The sequence below is a fragment of the Lonchura striata genome, chromosome 9 (assembly GCF_050655825.1).
Source record: "Lonchura striata isolate lonStrDom1 chromosome 9, ASM5065582v1, whole genome shotgun sequence".
Lineage (NCBI taxonomy): Eukaryota > Metazoa > Chordata > Aves > Passeriformes > Estrildidae > Lonchura > Lonchura striata.
The window spans coordinates 16,601,754-16,616,162 of record NC_140711.1 but is presented as its reverse complement, the minus strand read 5'-3'; the positions used below and the strand labels follow the sequence as shown (position 1 = coordinate 16,616,162).

Here is a 14,409-nt window from a genome sequence, read left to right as displayed (position 1 = left end):
ATAGCTAAATATCTAATGTTCAGACAAATAAAACATTCATTTTTCTCTCCTTTCTGTTTTCTCTCTTTTACAGTCCATCAAAATCCTGAGCAGTATTGACAAACCACACGAGCACCGGGTCTGACTGCATGATCAGCTGTCTGTGTCTACGCTACACCCTGTTAACCACAAGCAGTGTTAGAGCTAAATATATCTGCAATGCAGAAACAGTAGGTGCTATGTGGTATACAATTCTGATTAGTTTTAAGATATTTTTCTATCCTCAGATATAACAAATAAAACAAAATTTGCTGCCGATCTCTGTCAAGCATGGTATCTGTCAGACCTACAGAACATAAAAGCTATCCTAAGTACACTGACCTAGATAACACTAAGAAGACTTAAGCAGCGTGCAAGCATACTCACTGTCAAAGCAAGGAAAACGAAACAATGATTGTCTAATCAAACTGAAAGCAACAACTCACTAGCACAGTATAAATTCCAAAATGCTACGTACTGTATATGCACATCTCATGTTATTGGAAGGCGCAAAGCTCCTTTGTTTTTTTTTTCTCGGCAGCTTTTCTTAGCTACGTTTGCACAATGACATTCTGACATCATGGAGGTCAATGCAGATACTAAAGTGCTGTCGTCTTGAAGAAAAAAAATTGAAATATAAAACCATAGCTGCAAAGATAATAATAATAATAATAATAATAATAATAATAATAATAATAATAATAATAATGATAATTAAAAATTTCACATCACCTACTTAATGTCTTTCTATTACTCTCTGAGATTAATAGCACATACGTTTTTCAGCTGCATACGTTAAATTGGTATCACCCTCTGCAGAGACTGCAAGAGTAATTGTAGGAATTAGATTTTTGTAAATGTCAAAAAAAGGGTTTTCATCTGGAAAACTTAAAAATACAACAAAATATTTTGCATGTATAATGAAAAATATGCAACAAGAAAAGCATCAAAAACTGCCAATCTGATTTTTTAAAAAAAAAACGCCTAATAATCAAAATTTTCATTGTTGCTGTCTCCAGAAGGAGAATGAGAGAACCATGCTGCAGTTTATTGTAACCTGAGTTACCTTCCCAGAAGTCTAAACCATCAGGTGAGGTAAAACAAACCATATGATATACCTGTTTAGAGAGTAAAGTCCCCCCCACTATGTCGGTGACTTCTCTCAGTTCTTTATCTCTCTACCTGCAAATACCGCAAGATGATATCTAGCACAAGAACAGAACTGTGAAGATTAATGTGTTAGCTCTAAAAATATTCCACTGAAAGATTTCCTTGGGTAACCATTGTTTACCACATGTATAAGTAAATCTAGATGGTTTCTGAGCAATTGCAGAAATAAGCAGCTCTTTGTGAGGCCAGATTTGTACAGAGAAGCACTAGCTTTCATTTGACCTGCCAGTACGGCTGAGGAAGAAAGCAGCCAAATTTCAAACACATATTTTTTTCCCTAGGAACCTGTGTACATGATGATTTTTTTTTTCCTCCATAAAATCGCCTCTTTTTAAAAGGGGAGACTAATACCAAGTATTGTATTAAATCAGAAAATGTTGCACAGCAAAGACTAGGCTGATGTACGTATGATTCACTTATTTTCAAAAAATAGACAATATTATTTTGCTTTTCTACACCTTTTTAAAAAAAATTATTAAATAGGTATCTGTTTAATTTGGATGTTTTTCTTTGGGAAATTATTTGGCATTTTGCTCTCTTTCATTTTAAAGGCTGGGAATGAGATGTTCCTAACAGTCAGTGCTTTAAAATATTCAGAATCCCCTTCCATAAATAGCACATCTGTCACAGAAAGGGAATCCAGCCAACAGAAAGGCAGATCAGACCAGCAAAAACAACTGCTATTCCAATGCATGATTACGAAATAAGTTTGGATTTTAGCAAGCCTTTATTTAGATTTTTTTGTTTGTTCTGAGGGTTTTAAAGTATGAGCTGTCTGATTATATAGATGCCACCATATATCAAATATATAAAATATATCAAATTTAAGAATATTAAATACGGATTAATTTTGAGGGTGTTTAATGTTCATCTCTTAGTCAAATGTATATTGTCATGTTAGTTTAAAACCATGGCAAAGTTCCTATAGATTTCAAAAACAGAAGATTTGGGCTATATGGAGCCAGTTGTTAAAGTATGATATTATTATTTCAGAAGCAAGTGGTAGTTTTGTTTAAAGACAATGATTTCCAGCAAAAGACCGATTTCAGTGGAGTCTCACAATAAATATATCTGTTGCTGCATTCTTGAAGTCAGCATTCTCATTCACTCAGATAAGAAGTGCTCTGGGACAGACACAACAAGGTGATCTGGGTTGTGTGATTTAGGAAACATTAAAACCCTGCTGGAAGAGAACACAGCAGAGGAATAAACATTCCACACTGAACGGGGAAGTGACTTTGTCCAAATCTTTATGCGTATCTCTTGCCTGAATGGGCCACTTTCAGTGCTTAGTAATAGTTTTGTAGGCTTAGATTTGCAATGATTTTGCTTCAGACTCAGCATCATTTCAGCTCAGAAATCAGTCTCTAAATCCTTCTATAATTACACAATACATGCCATAGTAAATAAATACATTTTAAAAAGTGCACTTGTATGTTGCACAAAGTAAGTCCAATTTTTCAAGGTTGACATATATGAATACTGTATGTTACTTCTCAGTCAGCAACTTGGATTTAAGTCTAACATGATTTGTGCCAAAACTTACAGTCCCAAGGCACAGTCTCACTTGAATCCTTACGTCCAAATTCCCTGCGTCTGCAAGGTCAGGACTACCTTTATCCATGCTATAGGCTTGTATTGGTTCTGTATTCAATCAGCTTAAAGTGAGCCTATTTCAAGTATCCACACTGGATCTCACAGGCTATTTGTGCTGCAGCCTTTCTCACTTTCAAGCATCCTACTTGTAAACACACTTCCTCTTCCTTTATTTATCACCACTCGAGTGCAACAACATCTTATCGCTTCTCACATACTATTGCTTATCAAAACTGGTGAGGAACGAAGAGTTGCAGCATCACTTCATATTGAGCATTCTCCTCATTATATATGTTTTTTTAGAGGAAATGTCCTAGTCCTCCACATCAATCATTTGGCAAAAGGAGGTAGAGTGTGGAAACAAAGACTCACTTGAAGTCCCTAAACTGTACTGATTTTTATCTCAAAATATTGCCACACCTTGTCTTCCTAAGAAGGAAATACTATGGGCAGTTTAATAGTCTGGGAATTCTACAAGCACTAACCTTGTAAATATCCGGAGGAAGACTAGGAGACTTTGAGAAAAAAGTGACAAACACTTTTAATTTTATATGTGTCTGTCATATAAAGCTTGCTTCTGTCTTTCTTTGACAGTGGCCCAAGCCCAATTGTGCCTCCTTCTATACAGAAGACATGCTGCATGTAGGACTTCTGCTTAATAGTAGTGAACAGGTTTAATAAGTGAATGAACAAATGAACAAACACACACACTTGGGTTCATTCCCACCTTAGTACTTGTACTTTTGTTTCTTTTGTTTTTAAAATTGTTTGTCAGATAAATGAGCAGCATATAGCAATCAAGGGACAGAATCAGCTCCAACCCTCAAGAAACTGTAGTCAGCTGTTTGGTGATATAATCCCTGCAAAGCAATGACAAGGGGACATGAAGGACAGCTGGGAATCCAGGGTGGGTGTTTCTAAAAGGGCATTCCAGAACTGGCTACAGCCTATCAGCAAACCTGCTCTTGGAACGACTCCTTCAGCCTCTGAATTTAGCTGCATTAATTATGTTTGTCTCTTCATTTCACTAGTGCTATTGCATAAAACACATTATTGATGAGCACTTAGTTTGAAATTCAGAGTTATTTTGGAGAACAAAAAACCCACACCCTTTATCATGAACTAAAATTCTCTGACCTAACACACTCAGGAAAGCATCCAAGTACCCAGACACTGAGCCTAGTAATTAACCTGCTGCTCAGCTGCCTTCCATCCAAACTCCTGCTGCTACAACCTACATGAAGAAGCTGCCTTCTTCAGTACTGAAACCTTCACTAGTTGTTGTTGGGATGTAGAAAACAAGGCAGGGGGAGGAAAAAAAAGGACTGATGGTAGAACCTCCACTCCAGAGTTTGCCTTGCTAGAGCCAAAGTAAAGCACATTTATGCCTGATCCAGCCAACATACCCTGGACTTCCTTTTGTGTACACATCAGTTTAAATTGCCCCAAGAATACAGACTAACTCAGTTGAATGCTGACAGTTTTCCCAGACTTTCCCACAATTCCTTCTGTGTCTCTGTGTGGCTACGAAGTCTTCCATTATTTGCTGGGACTGAAAACAGTTGTTCTTTGTTATTCCTATGAATGATTTACACAGCTTCACTTTTAATTGTCACACTCATATGAACAGAACACCAAAATAATATCTAAGTGCTCTAAGATGCAATTTTAGACTTTTTCAGTTCCTGTCAGATAGAACTTTTCTAGCTGAATTAAAAGAGCAGTTTTAAAAGAGAGAAATTAAAGAGAGAATTAAAGGCAATTCCTTTTATAAAAGGCAAGTACTGACAATCTAGAAAAATAGCAAGTACCTGAATATTATGAAATGTATTCAGATATTCCCTTGTATTAATGTGTTATGAATATGCATTAGGAAAAAGCATAGGCTTTCCTACACTGAAGGATCCCAGACAAGTCATGTATTAAGATACACTGAGATGCTGGATGGTTTTTCATTAAATGCTTCTAAGAGCTACTTACAGTCTAGTACTCTACAATCCATAAGTTTTTTAAGGATAGAACACCTGAGATTCACTGTAAACAAATGGCAAAGAGAAGGTTTTAAACCACTGTAGAATCATCCATGGAATCTCAAGAAAATGATACCTTTACATATATTTGCACTCACCTTTATAAGTTATATTTCTATATAATATGACACTCACAGTAATTAGCAATAACAAGTGGCTTTGTTTTGATTTTTCTCTGAATAGTCCTTTAAGTACTGATGAGCATGGTCTCTCCATCTAATTCTATCTCCTAAGGCACTACTTGCTTTCGAAACTGCTGCCAGACACTATGACAAAGGTCTCAAATTTCTGTCTCTTCTCACTCCTGGCTAATTCACATGATTAGTGAATGCAGGTATTGTATTTTTATCAAATTTACTATGTCCTTGCCACTTTTTTTTCTGTGTAGAAATCAGCACAACTTGCTTGTGTTGATCAGCTCAACCATGTTCACATCACCTATTTCTTCCAGTTTCAAGGAGCAAACCTTTCTTTTAGAGAGTAAGACTTAAAGATTTGATATGGAAAGAGTCTTCACTGAGTCACATAAAATCCTGCAGAGAGATTACAGTAATTTTATCTGAATCATCCTTGGTAATACTAGACAGTAGAGACAAGAAGGGCAATAAAAATTAGGTTGGAAAAAATAGGTTGGAAAAAAAGGAAGTTGCTCAAAGAAGCCAACATAAAATCTATTCAGCCATTTTACATAACACATGATTAAAGATACTTCTGGAATGTAAGACTTTCAGAAGAACCAGTCTGTGAATATTATTGTTGGTTTTCTTTTTCCATAAAGCTTTAGTAGGGACTGTCTACCTATTTTAAAGAACAAACAAGATGAGAATAACACACATTTCTCATTATTAAAAATAGTAAGAAGTCACTTGTGAATAATGCAAGTACTGAAACAAGTAGGGGTAGGAAGCTGATATATGGCAGCAGGAGAGAAAATAATTGAAGTCCCACAAAAGCTGTTTAGCATTTGATAAAATAAAATGCCACATAACAGGACAGAGTAATCTCACTGCCTAAAACCCATGTGTAGAGATTACTGCCTCACAGCTCCAAATAATCTTACAAATGTAGAACCAATGCAATCAAGAAATCCATTTCAGGCTCACATGCTCATGCTTAGCTGTCCAAAATGCTGCTAAATGTGGGCTGCTCTTTGAGGCCAGTAGATCTCAAACCATTTCTCCTAATTAGTTAAGTTGTGAAGCTTGTTCCTTCATTTCTTCCTCTGCTCCTGACATAGCATTTATCTTCCAACTTTTAAACTGGTATATTTAACCAACACCCAAGAGCATTAACAATGAACCCCAGATAATTTCCTCCAACAGCAGAGTGAGATTTGTCTACTCCCACTCTCTTCTACTGCCATAATTTCCACAGCTATGACTATTTATTGTCCTGATCAGACAGGTACCTCATTTTAAAAAAAGTTGTTCTACAAATCACAGCTCTCTACAGTCTGAACTAGTTCAGCCAGAACTGAGGTCAGTGTAAATGAGGGCCTGTTTAAAGAGCTTTCAGTCCTAGATCACTTACAAAATAAATTACATAATTTCTCTCTGCACAAATTCCACAGCTCTTCCATTTGCAGAACTGAAACTGTTGTGATGGTTTGAATAAGCCAGGAAGATAAATGGACACACTAACAGAAAGCTGTATCCCATTAAGTCCTTCAGAGTTTCAATGAAATTTTAGGAGCTGGTGAGCAATGGTAATGCTTTGTTGGAGTGCTGAAGTACAAAAGGCTCTATTAACAATAATAATACACTTTTACAGCATGCTTTATCCAACAATCTCAGAGATCATTACAAACATTAATTGAGCCTAACTATAGCCTGTGATGAATTAGCATTATTATGCTAATTTTATGGGTGGAAAGAGAAAAAGACAGAGAGGTTAAGTGATTTACTCAGGAATAGAACCCAGCACCACGTGCACAAGGGGGTTATCCCAACCAAGAATTGTTGACAGACTAATCCAAGTGGAATGTCAGATACAAACATTATAAAGCACTCCCAAAATCATGATGCAATTGCTCTGAGGAAGTGATCACCAGCAAGGGCAAAGTGTTGCTGTGGATGTACAGCAGGTAAATTTCTTTTGCTTGTTCATTTACTGTGAAACTCTCACTGGATCTTTGCAAGATCATTCGTAAGCACCAAGAATTTCTTACTGTTTAGTCTGATACATATCTAAAAGTAGGAGAATATTTTGAATAATGGTCATGAGGCCTGAAGCAGTCATCAGGACAAAACAGTTAAAATAATAAAAAATCTCTCCAAGTTCCATTCCAGTATCCTCCAATATTTTTAGCTCTTGGGAAAAAAAAAACAAACAACAACAACCAAACATTTAAAAGCTGTTTTGGCATCCTCTTCTTATTGAATGTCCTGGAAAACACTTAATCTGTCACTCATTAATCTTAGTCTGATTTAATGTATCTCACAATAAGAGCTACGACAAAGCTGCATCTTTGCCAAGCATCAGAGACTTTATTTCAGACAAAAATAATCCTTTGCCTTTCTTCCACCCTTTGTACCATTCATAATTTTCTACTTATTTAACACTTGTAGTTTGTTTCATGTGCCTGCTTGGTTTTCTAGTTTTAGACTGCCTTTTAAATGATTCCTAATTTCCATTATATTTGATACATTTTGAAACACTATCAGTTTCTAGAATATTTATGCAAATGTGTCTTCTTAGTCCCCAAAAAATCATTTTAATTAAGTCCTTAACATACTTGCCATTGTTAATAGCAGAAGAAAGGAAATGCTCTCTTATGAATATCCAACAGGGAGTAACTAGTAATTCATGAAAGGTATTTTCCTCTACAACATAGTGAAGAAATTATTGGTGATTACCATTTTCTCTTTTCATTAGGTTTCTTACCTGCTTATGCTGAATATGCCTTTTATTTGCTGAGCAGTTCTGGCTCTATCACTTTATATGAAAGATTTCCCTTCTTCCCCATTTTATAAAAATTAAATTACTGTAACATGGAAGCTGAACAGTACAGACATAAGCAAATCAACTGCAGCACCAGCTTAGTCTCCATTTCCATCTAACCCCAAGCTTCCCTGCCAGCAAAATGGTCAATGGTGGGAGCCTTATCCAGGAGATTTCACTTAGTGCTTAAGGATTCCATAAATTAACATCTTCTGAACACTGCAGATATGACAGTCATGACACCAGTCATGACATTACTTCCATGCTGATTCTGACAGAAGTTGACATTTGGAAAGAACAGTCAAAATGATGGGCAGTGAAGAGCCCAAACCAGGCAATCAGGACTAAAGTGGCTCAACCTCACACAACTGAACAAGCAGGGTCAGACAGAGAACACTTCTGTTTTGACCCCCTCCGTGTTCAATATGGACTGAAAGTAAACCCTGAGCCCAGGATCTTTGGGTTGAGATGAATAATTTTGTTGCTTTGTTTACTTATATAAGAAAGGTCTAAACAACCACAGATTCATCTACATTGTCAGTTGCAGAATGTAATTGCAGCAGCACCCTAATACCTGAGCTAATTTGAGTAGTGACAGAAAGGAAGATACACAATTTCTCACTTCAGCCTAGGCCAATCATACAAATTCCTGGGATCCCAGACCTAGTGGAATCAGTAAAATCCCTAATTTTGTTGATCTTCCAAGTTTCCACAAACACTTGAGGCTGAATCTGTGTCACTCTTCTCAACATGAGGTGTTTGTTCTTATTCCAGGTAAAGGGTTAAATTCATTCTTCCAAGAACCAACTGCATCACTTTTGTTTGCTCTGTTTCACTGCCTTGCTGTGCAAACACTTGTGCTGGCCCAGGGGAAAGGGGTAGGAACAAATACCTGTGCCTGGGGAAGTGGTGTGACTGCCCCTTTTCGAAAGCAGCTCCTGGAAGAACTGGAACCACCTTCTGTGCCTGCCACCTCTTAACACAGCCTTGTAATTTGTTTAAACTGGTAGGAGCCAGGCAGAGATCCCACTGCTCCCAGTGCCTGGTCCTTATGAAGGCTGGCTGCTCCCTAGGGACAGGGAAATAGATGGCAGCAAGCAGAGCAGGTGGCTCACCAGACACCCTCCACCTGTCCTGAAGTAAGGACAGGGCAAGCTAGGGGTGGTAGCCATGGTCAAAAGAGGTCATCAAGCAAGTTCATGACAATGAGGCAGGTCCAAGTCAGGCTGAGAAGTCAGTCTGGGTCAGATACAGCCCTGTGACTGACAGGCAGGTCTGTGATGCCAGAGCAGAGCTGAGGTCAAGCCAGGAGTGGTCCAGCCTTGTGATCCCCAGTCAGGACAAGAGAGAGGAGAGAGCCAAGGTCAGGCTGGGAAGTCAGTCATAGGTCTGAGGCCAGAACAATCCACAATGCCCAGATCAACAGGCACAGATACAGGCACAGGTATGGCTGTACAGGGTAGAAATAGGTATTGAATGTAAACAAAGCCTCTGGGCCCATGGGTAGGGCTGTGAGGCAGGCCAATAAAGGCTTATTAGTGTCATCAGGGTCCAGACAGTTCTACTCATTCCTCTTCTTGTGTCATGTTCCTCCCACCCTCCTCATTCTAGCTTAGCGCTTGTGAGGCTGCATGTGGAGTCAGAGCAGCTCAGGAGGAAACCAATCCTCTTGGTGAGGTTATTTCCCCACACTGCTGTGTGAACAGCAGAACTGGTGCTGTGGCGTTGGCTGGAACATGTGCTCAGGGCTGAGAATCAACAGACAGTGGTAGATGTGGCAGTGGTCTAAGTGGGGTCACTGCCACTTGCGAAACTACACTCAGAATCTTCTGGAATAGTACAGATATGAATTTTCAGATTACAATTACCTTCTAATGTAAGAATTGTGTATTGCAAGTGTCACTGCTCAAAAACATTATTATAGAATTAATTTTTAAATTTATATAGCTCTACTTGATGATCTATATGCAACTGGACTAGATGGCTGTTGTGGGTCCTTCCCAGCTGAAATATTGTATTCTATAGACACAGTTGTGGATAAACTTATATTTGCCTAAAAGTATTAGAAGAGAGTCAGTGTCTCTAAGAGCATAGTATGGGCTAGAAACATTAAAATAAAGGAGAACCAGTCACAAGGAAGAAGAAAGGGAAAAGGAAACAATATCCTTTTTTTTTTTTTTTTTTAAATCAGAGCTTGTTTTTTCTTACCATACTCTGTGTAATAACCCAGCAATGGAATGCAAATTAACATTCATGGTTTTTTTAAACAATAGCCTTTGTGTTCTGAACCACACTGACGAAACAGAACAATACAAAAAGAACACGATCACAGAATCATTTTCCAGCAATGTGCAAAACAGTTTTGTTAGAAACATCTAACTGTGAGGGAATCTATTTTGGAAAGTAATAAGAAAGAGAAGTTGGAAGTCCAACTTCTCTTTACTCAGTGGAGAATATATTTCATTTTTTTCTCAAGCTGAATTTCAAACTGTTACATCACTGCAAATTCCATGAAGTCAGTATGATCCTAGGCTCTAGGTCTAGGCAGCCAGGCTGAGCAGATATAAGCAATGGCATAACTTGATTTCCAGAATTTTTGTTATCAATGAAAAATGCACTGATAAGCACAGTGCTTTACAGAGACCTGACCACTCACTGTGCTTGCAAATACAGAAAATGGAATGTATCACCTAAACCTATCACCTTTTGAGTTGAAGACACTGAGAGAGAATATTCATGATACTTGATGCCAGCTTTACTTCTGAGTAGGAACACTAAAAGGTAAAAATACATGTAAAAGCATGCTTTCTCCTGAAAAATATTAAAATTTGGAAAACTAATCACACGATTGCAGTTACTGCTGGCAGATGTCAGCTCCTGTAGAAAAGAATTTATCTGCTGCCCTATTAAATTGCTGTGTAATCTCTATTTAGGCCCAATTACTGCTTTCAACCCACATAAAATATCCCAACCTATCTTTACATGCGGGCAGAAACACATGGCTTGAGAGGCCTTCCTGGAAGGTGTTGAAAAGCTTTGCAGGACTGTAGAACATCTGTCATGAAGATGTCACAAATGACTGGTACACATGCAGCGTTTGGCAGAGGTACTCCAAGTATAGCAACTTGAGAGTTCATCTGCTCCAAGCATATCCTACTCCAGGGGAGAGGCTGGGCACAGCCTGCTGTGGTCCAGGACAGCTCAAAGGGTCTCACTTAGGACAACTGTTTATAGGGCTGCAGACGAGTTGGCTTTAGTCATAGTAATTTTCCACCCTGGCCACAATGAGAGTCAGTAACTTTCTTTGAAAGTCTGATAATAAAATGTTGTTCCACTCAAGTTGTTATTCAGTCTTGAAAACTAATTTTCCAAGGCTATTCTTTGAAAAACAGGAGCTGACAGAGTTTCTGATAAGTGCAAGAGCTTAGTCAGGTGCTGTTCATCAAGGCCAAGGCTTAATGGGTGTTTTTGAGATGACAGTGCAGCCCAAGGAGTGGGGGAGGATGTACCACCACAGAAGGCAACCTTGAAGATAAACTCCAAAGGTGTTTCTGTCTACATTCTCTGAAATGATAACCACCAACAGCTGTCACCACTCTGAAATCCTCTGTATAAATCATCAGAAGATATCCTCTCCATTAACAGTGGTGAATATTCAAATTAGCAAGCAATACCAGTCATAATCCACTGAAGGGAGAAGGATCACCACAAGGACAATTGGTTTCTGTGTGTCTTTTCTACACAGCACGCAGTTCTCAGCCATTTTCAGCCTGTGGTTACTCATTGTGGATGAGCAGGTTGGCTGCTGCTGCTTTTTGAGGTTCTGTGCCACTATAAAATGGACCAATGTAATTTTACAAATGCAGAGGAAAAGCAGGGACAAAATAGTGTATCTTATGCTATGCATTTAAAACATAAAAACATAACAAAGCAAAAGTAGCTTAAGAGAGCATTTTAGAGCTGTCATAAGGGATAAGGAGAAAGTCAGAAATTAGCTACATCCCTCATTAGCTTATGCCTACCTGACAAAGATTCTACTGGCCTTTTCTCTTACTTTTGTAAGAAAGAGCTGTATTGGAGAAAAGAATTTGATGATTCTGGGATGTTTAGTGTCTTGTTAAATATAACATGGTGAGTATACTTGTTTGAGAAAGTCTGTGGCTGCCTTAGCTTGTGGTCTACAATCATCTTACAATGATTAAACTGCAAAAAATATGGTATTATCTAAAGGTTTATCAATTGGAATTTAATTCCACTGCAAACTCTGCCATTAAAAGATATCGAAATTACTACTGTTAAAACAGCCACCATCAATCTGCATTAGTGACTGAACTTAAGACCATCTGCTCCTGGGGCTATAACCCCAAAGAAGTCATAGACAGGAAAAACCACAAACAGTTTCCTGATATCCAGGACCTAGGGCTTTTTGCCAGGACAAGTGCTTGTGAACAAGACACTCAGAAGAGATACCCCATTGATCACTCAAGTTGTGTTACCAGAATTCTGTAGAGATTACTGTTTCCACCACTATTCAGGTTTCAGTTTGCAGTTATTCTAAATCTGGTCCTGTACTTGCAATGCAGTTAAGTGATACTCAGAACAGGCCGTGTTACTCCAGTCTTCACACAGACAGCACTTTTTTCCACCTGTCAGCTTGGACTTTCCCCCACCTCCCTGTAGCAGGACTCTTCCAATCTCTCCTGCTCTGATTCAAACCTGGGAATAACAAGGTAAAATACGAGAAGCAGCAAGATTTCAAATTACTTATGGTGAAAAAACTATTAATAATTCCAAGTTGTTTTATTTTCCAGTATTTGTCTGGAGTAATTTTTAGATTCCATTGCTAATATGCAGCTATGGTATTATATAGTTTGTTTCCTTATTTTTACATAGCAAGTCAGTGATGTTGAAATGCGTGCATTTCTAAAAGACCCGTTCAGGAGTTGTGACTGTACAGATCAGACATCCTGTGTTGTTTTTGACATCCTGTGACGTTTTCTTCACGGAGCTCTTGGCTTAAAGAAGCGCTCGGGCGAGGCGGCCCCGGAGGGGCGGCGGGCCCGGGCGGGCCCAGCCCCAGCCCCAGCCCCAGCCCCAGCCCCAGCCCGCGGCGGCGGCTCCGGCAGCGGCGGGGCTCGGCTCGCACACAGAGCTCGGGCTGCTTCTGCTTCCCAAGTCGTTACCTTCTCTCTGCTACACTGCGACGCAGGAAACCTTCACCCCCATCGTGCCTAAAATTCAGGGCTCATTCCAAAGTGGAACTCACGATCGGCTTTAGTATCTGTGCAAACTCTGCTGTACGTATGACAATGGTAATAAGCTAAAATAAAGACTAAGCTGAAAACAACTTATCTGCTGCCTGACCACAGAAGAAATTGGCAAGTGGTTGGGCTCATACTTCCTCTTTTTTTTTTTTTTTCTTTCTTTTTTTTTTTTTTTTTTTTCCTTCAGGTTACAAAGAGGGATCTGATTGGCTCATCTGAACTCACTGCTAAATAAGCAGGTTTTTACTCCTTTTTTATCTGCTTGTCACACCTGCAAAAGTAAGACCATGTACATAAGGCCACTGCTTTCAAATTTAAATGTCACAAGTTGTGAATGTCAATTTGTAGTGAATGGCACAGTAATGCAGCAGCTACTGAAATTTACCCTGAAGTACAATGTAATTTTTTTCCTCATTGCAGCATTATGGGATAGGATTTGGGGATCCAATTAGTAGGAAGTGTATTAGCATTTATTTTAAAATAACTTCTAGCTTCACAGATCTATATCAAAGCTAAAAGCAAACATACCCTGTAAAGTTAAACATTAAAAGGCAAGTGAACACCAGGTTTGCTTTCCTTCAGTTTTATAATCATTTAAAAGCTGACAATTAATTTTCTGGTGTGCATTTCGTACTTATGTGTGCATTCATGATCTCTTGGAGTTGACAATGCTGGAAAAACTTTCAATTAAAAATTACTCTAGTTTTTCGGATTTCTATGTCTAGGTAACCTCTGTCAAAATAAATCCCCAAGGATTTAATTAGCTTTACCTTACTTCAAAAGGCAACCTCTAGACTTTCCAGAGCATACAGTGAACGTAAGGAAGCAAGAAGTGAGAAAATACACATGTCCTTTCCTCATGTATAGCAATTTTAGTGGTCCTACAAGAACAATGTATCAGCATTGTTAGATCAAAAACTCATTGCTTTAAACACATAAACAAAAAGAATTTGTGTTCCTATTTTTTGATATATTTCAGAATTCAACAGTAAAAGGGACAAATTCACCAAAAAAAGGTAGTTCACTAAAATTGTAATAAAACTTCATTGGTCTAAATGTAATGAGTAAAGAAAGAATAGTGTACATCTTTTCAGATATTAAAACCTATTCTGAAACTTGATTCTCAGGTTGATTTGCCATTTGGAAAGACTGTTAAGTGGAACTTACTTTACTGCTGTTACTTGCCTATCTAATAATAGTTACCTTCAGATAGATTCATTGTACTCTTTGTAATCATAATTTTTCTCTGCCAGTGAAAGTAGGTTTTCATTTATTTTAAAATAAATGCTGGTTTAGATTTAATTTGGCAAACCTGCAGTATTCTCACATTCCAAATTGTACTGTCTTCTGCTTGATCTTGTTTCATAGCCAGCTTCATAGTAGTAAGGTCA

The 14,409-nt window shown here is 38.2% G+C and overlaps 1 long non-coding RNA gene across 3 annotated transcripts in view; it reads left to right on the top strand.

Annotated features, from left to right (window-relative positions):
• The window catches only part of LOC116183955 (uncharacterized), a 35,912-nt gene that overhangs the window by 9,568 nt on the left and 11,935 nt on the right, over nt 1–14,409 (top strand). For all 3 annotated transcript variants that reach the window (XR_014957381.1, XR_014957380.1, XR_004148674.3), the window contains exon 2: nt 74–12,484. This is a non-coding gene — a long non-coding RNA (uncharacterized LOC116183955). The remainder of the gene's footprint in view (nt 1–73; nt 12,485–14,409) is intronic.